We start from the raw sequence: 6,452 nt of genomic DNA on the forward strand, positions 1-6,452 counted from the left end.
TAGGTGCTAAAAGTTGCAGTTTTTAAATTCTTTAGGTTGAAGTGGATTTTTGGCACAAGTTTAACAAATACAATAGAAATGAAGCAAGCATGCAAAGAGTATATGAGCAGCAGAAAGTAAAGCATGCAGCTTGCAAGAATGTAAAGTGAAGGGTTTGGAAGATTCAAACACAATTGGAGACACAGATGTTTTTGTCGTGGTTCCGATAGGTGGTGCTATCGTACATCCACGTTGATGGAGACTTGGAAGGGTAACGGTTGCGCAAGTCCACGGAGGGCTCCACCCACGAAGGGTCCACGAAGAAGCAACCTTGTCTATCCCACCATGGCCATCGCCCACGAAGGACTTGCCTCACTAGCGATAGATCTTCACGAAGTAGGCGATCCCCTTGCCCTTACAAACTCCTTGGTTCAACTCCACAATCTTGCCGGAGGCTCCCAAGTGACACCTAGCCAATCAAGGAGACACCACTCTCCAAGAAGTAACAAATGGTGTGTTGATGATGAACTCCTTGCTCTTGTGCTTCAAATGATAGTCTCCCCAACACTCAACTCTCTCTCACAGGATATGGATTTGGTGGAAAGAATGTTTGAGTGGAAAGCAACTTGGGGAAGGCTAGAGATCAAGATTCATATGGTAGGAATGGAATATCTTGGTCTCAACACAAGTGTAGGTGGTTCTATCTCAGAAAATATAGGTTGGAAGTGTAGGTTTGTTCTGATGGCTCTCTCCACGAATGAAGAGGAGGTGGAGGGGTATATATAGCCTCCACACGAAATCTAACCATTACACATAACTTTCCAAACTCGGTGGGTCCGAATGATTAAACTCGGTCGGACCGATTCAGCAAAGCTAGTGACCATTAGGGTTTTCGGTGGGACCGACATGCAACTCGGTAGGACCGATATGATTAGGGTTAGGGCATAACGTAATCTCGATGAGACCGATTACACAAACTCGATGAGACCGATTTTGGTAATAAGCTAATGAGAGTTGGTCAGGTAAACTCAGTGGGACCAATCGCTCATTTCGGTGAGACCGAAACGTTAGAAAAGGGAACCGGAGAGTTTACATTGCAGTTTCGGTGGGACCGATCGCAAGTTTTGGTGAGACCGAAAGTATTACAACAGGCAACAGAGAGTTTGCAATCCCATCTCGGTGAGACCGAGATCCCTATCGGTGAGGCTGATTTGCCTAGGGTTTGTGGCATTGGCTATGACATTTGAAACTCGGTGGCGCCGAATAGAAAGAATCGGTGGTGCCGAGTTTGACTTTTGGTTTAGGTCATATGTGGATGTGAGAAAGTAGTTGAGGGTTTTGGAGCATATCACTAAGCATTTTGAGCAAGAGCCTCATTAAGCAACACCTCATCCCTCCTTGATAGTATTGGCTTTTCCTATAGACTCAATGTGATCTTGGATTACTAAAATAGAAAAATGTAGAGTCTTGAGCTTTGAGCTTGAGCCAATCCTTTGTCCTTAGCATCTTGAAGGGGTTTCACATCCTCTAGTCCATGCCACTTCACTGTTGAACTTATCTGAAACATACTAGATAAGAATGTTAGTCCAACAAGAGATATGTTGACATTAATTACCAAAACCACCTAGGGAGCACTTGTGCTTTCAATCTCCCGCTTTTTGGTAATTGATGACAACATACATCAAAGCTTTAGATCAAGATATTAAGAGTAGTAAGTAAAGCTTTGAAAAGACATGTAACTTGCATAGGCTACCCCTACATGTATGCAATTATGTGATTATGGAATATAGGGGCATGTGAATGCATAAACATGACAGAGTAAGCAATGTGTTACATGTATCTTGGCTATATGCATCAGAGCAAATGATGAAAATATGAGAAATGTACCTTCATGCTCACGAGTCCTCCTTGCAAACAGTATGTACATCAGCAAGAAATTCTCATTCACATGACTGTGATGCATATACTTACCTTGTGGTCTCGAGTTGGCTTAGGATGGGATGAACCTACGTAAACAAGGTTAGATAACATAGATACACCTACTGGCCAGAGCAAACAAGAGAAACCACAAGAGTACCAAGACTGGGATGGCATGTAGAGTGAGTATGAAGTACCACATTGGATAAACACATGTCCCCAAAGGTAAAGATGTGCAATAAATTCAAGGATTTCCTTCCCTTAGATGTCTTGCTCCCCCTGAATCTAACATGGGATATTGGGAGAAGATAGGGAACAGAAAATCAGAGCAAAATTAGAGCTCAAAGGAAATAAATAGAGCTAATGCAATCGAGCAAATATTAACATGTCTTTCCCTTCTTGAAGACATGTGACTTCTCTCCTCTTGAACACCAAACATCTGGGGTCTCTTTCTTCCCTAGAGTATTCACTCCCCCTATAGATATGATTAAGCTTTGATGTGATGGTCTCTCTCTCTCCCTTTGACATCAATTTCCAAGAAGGGTTCTTCTGGATTTTTGTCATGATGGGTTTGGTCCTTGAGTCACAGAACAAAGCGGCAATTTGAGTAGGATGCTGGTCGAGGACAAGATTCATTGAGTGAAGCTGGATTAAAAAGAATTCAGAAACAAGTGGCAAGATGTTTTTCATGCAGTGAAATCGGTAGCACCGAGTTTGGTGTTTCGGTGGCACCGAAAGGGTTTGGTTGGACCGAAGTGAACAACCTAGTGTGACCGAGTTCATCGCAGAGAAAACTCTTGTCACCTCAGCTCACTAGACAAGTAAGATCTCACAAGGATTTGCAAGGAATTTAATGCAGAAGATGCAGAACAGAAAATAAAAGAGAAGAAACTAAAAAGAATCTAGATGAAGTTGAAGAGGGAAACAAATATGCATGAGACAAATGCAAGAGCATAGAAAAGAACACAAGAGAACTTCATCTAGAATTGGGCGGTGACAAAGTCACCTATGTTAGAGTATATTGACTTAGGAGTCAAGTGAGATCACTTGATCTTTGGTCATACTCATCGTTTAAGCTCAAAATGGGGTTACCATTGTTCGTCAAAGCATCTTGATGTATTCACATCTTGTTGAGTTGCTTTATCCCATGACTTGGAGTAAAGCTTCTCTAAGATGGAATAACATACCTCGGGTGGTGGTGTTGATCATGATCATGTAGTTGAACTTCTGAGGGTTGGCTCAAGGTTGATGTAGCTCATCAAGAGTTGGGAGCACCACTTGGAGTTTGAGTTCATCTACCTACATGGGTTAGTTTTTGCAAGGAAGAGCACTTGTGTATCCAAAATGACAATCATGATAGAATTTGTCAAAGGATATGTTTGAATGGTTGTGTGCTTCCTTGTCTTCATCCACCATTGTGTAGCGACTTGGTGATATAGAAATTGCTCAAGATGTGAGTGAGTTGCAATCTCATAGATTTCGATTCATCCAAGTACCTACACGGGTTAGATAGCATGCAAGGTGCAAATATATCCAAGACATAAGATAGTCAACATAAGAGAAATATCAAGGATTAGTCATAAGCTCATGCCTTGCATGTATTAAATGGAGTTCCTACTCCAAGTTTGAAGCATCAATGATGTTCAATTCACCTCTTAACCTGCAAAACACTTTCCCATCAAGTGGTTTGGTAAATATATCCGCCAATTGCTTATCGGTGCGAACATGCTTAAGATTAATGTCCCCTTTGGCAACATGATCTCGAATGAAATGATGATGAACTTCAATATGCTTAGTTCGAGAATGTTGCACGGGATTGTGAGCAATCTTAGTGGCACTTTCATTGTCACAAAGCAGTGGAACATGTTTCACATTGATCCCATAATCTTTAAGAGTTTGGGTCATCCAAAGTAATTGAGCACAACATGATCCAGCGGCAATGTATTCCGCTTCGGCGGTGGATAAGGATACCGAGTTTTGTTCCTTGGAGGACCAAGAGACAAGAGATCTACCAAGAAATTGACAAGTACCCGAAGTTGACTTTCTATCAACCTTGTCACCGGCATAGTCCGAATCGGAGTAGCCAACAAGATCAAAGGAAGCCCTCTTTGGATACCAAATGCCAAAGTTTGGTGTATGGATTAAGTATCTCACTATCCTTTTCACGGCCTTACGATGACATTCTTTAGGAGCGGCTTGATATCGTGCACACATGCACACACTTAGCATAATATCGGGACATGAAGCACATAGATATAATAATGAACCAATCATAGAGTGATAAACCTTTTGATCAACCGGTTCACCATCTTTGGTTAAATCAAGATGTCCACTAGTAGGCATGGGTCTAGTCATACCTTTGCATTCTTGCATATTGAACTTCTTGAATAAGTCCTTGGTGTACTTTGTTTGAGATACAAAGGTGCCTTCCTTAGTTTGCTTGATTTGCAAACCAAGAAAGAATTTGAGTTCACTCATCATCGACATCTCAAACTTCTCCGACGTTAGTTTTCCAAACTTTTCACTAAAAAGAGGGTTAGTTGATCCAAATATAATATCATCGACATAAATTTGGCATACAAATAGTTCTCCATTAACCCTTTTAGTAAAAAGAGTAGAATCTATTTTTCCAATTTCAAAGCCCTTTTCAATAAGAAACTTGGTCAAGCATTTATACCATGCTCTAGGAGCTTGTTTAAGACCATAAAGAGCTTTGTGAAGTTTGTAAACATGATTAGGTTTCTTAGGATTGACAAACCCAGGAGGTTGCTTAACATAAACTTCCTCCTCTATTTCACCATTCAGAAAAGCACTTTTAATGTCCATTTGGTATAAGGTGATATCATGATGATTAGCATAGGCAAGTAAGATGCGAATGGACTCAAGTCTAGCAACGGGGGCATACGTCTCACCATAGTCCATACCTTCGAATTGAGTGTAGCCTTGGGTGACTAGGCGTGCTTTGTTGCGGACGACTTGACCATCTTCATCTTGCTTGTTGTGAAACACCCATTTGGTACCAATGATGTTGTGGTTGTTGTCGGGCTTTTCAACCAATGTCCACATTTGATTTCTCTCAAAGTTGTGTAGCTCTTCATGCATAGCATTTACCCAATCTGGATCTTCTAATGCTTCTTCAACCTTCATAGGTTCAATGCGAGAGATGAATGAGTAATGTTCACAAAAGTTAGCTAAATGAGTTTTTGAGCGAGTGATTCTCCCGGTTTGGATATCATTGTAGATTTGCTCGACGGGATGATCTTTAGCAATTCTTGCTCGAACTCGTGAAAGCTTTTGCTTGGATCTTGGTTGAACATCTTCTTCATCTTGTTCTTATTCTTGGCCTTCTTCATTGTTGACATTGTCATTCTCTTGTCGTGGTGGAGAAGGAGGTTGTTGGCGTTCCTCTTGATGCACTGCCTCATTTTCTTCATCTTGATGTGTCCCACTTGTGGATGCTTCCGTATCAACTCTTGGTTCACCTTGTCGTGATGTAGAAGCTTCCACTTGGACAGACGAGGTACTCTCGCTCACCTCAGTTGGACGAATCTTGCCAATAGACAAGTCTTGGATTGCTTCCGAAGGGTCTTTGTCTCCTACATCAATTGGCAATTGCTCTACTTGTGAGCCATTAGATTCATCAAACTTCACATCTACCGTCTCTTCAACCTTTCGGGTGAAATTGTTGTAGACATGGTATGTGTGAGAGTTTGATCCATAACCAAGTAGGAAACCTTCATGAGACTTAAGAGCAAATTTAGAACGATGATGCTTATCAAGAATGTAGCACTTTGAGCCGAATACTCGAAAGTATCCAACTTGTGGTTTGTTACCGGTGAGGAGCTCGTATGCCGTCTTGCCAAGTAGCTTGTGAAGATACGAGCGATTTGTTGCATGACAAGCTGTCTCAACAGCTTCCGCCCAAAAGTGTTGTACGTAGCTGAGAACTCATGTGAAATCCCTTCTTCGTCAAGAAAGGTATCCACGTTTGTGTTCTTAAACTCCGTTCCGTTGTCGCTTTGAACCTTCTTGATTTTTACGTCAAATTGATTTTGGGCCTTCCTAGCGAAGTTTTTGAAGATCTTTTGGACCTGCGATTTGTCATCAAGAAAGAACACCCACGTAAATCTTGAAAAATCATCAACTATGACTAGTCCAAATGAGTTACCACCGAGACTCTTGTAGGTATTTGGACCAAAGAGATCCATGTGAAGTAGCTCGAGTGGTCTTCTCGTGGTCATGATGTTCTTTGCATGATGACTTCCTCCAACTTGTTTCCCTGCCTGACAAGCACTAAAAAGTCTATCCTTGTCAAATATAACATCTTTTACTCCAAGGATATGATCACCTTTAATAAGCTTGTCAAGGTTTCGCATACCAACATGACCTAATCGTCTATGCCATAACCAACCTTTAGAAGATTTAGCAATTAAGCAAGTTCTAGGTTGAGCCTTTTTAGTGAAATCAACAATGTAAAGATCACCTCTACGTATTCCAGGAAAGACCATTTTAGGATTGTCTCTATGAAACACTTGGCAATCTACTTCAGTGAATAG

This window comes from Triticum dicoccoides, chromosome 5A, assembly GCF_002162155.2.
Source record: "Triticum dicoccoides isolate Atlit2015 ecotype Zavitan chromosome 5A, WEW_v2.0, whole genome shotgun sequence".
Classification (NCBI taxonomy): Eukaryota; Viridiplantae; Streptophyta; class Magnoliopsida; order Poales; family Poaceae; genus Triticum; species Triticum dicoccoides.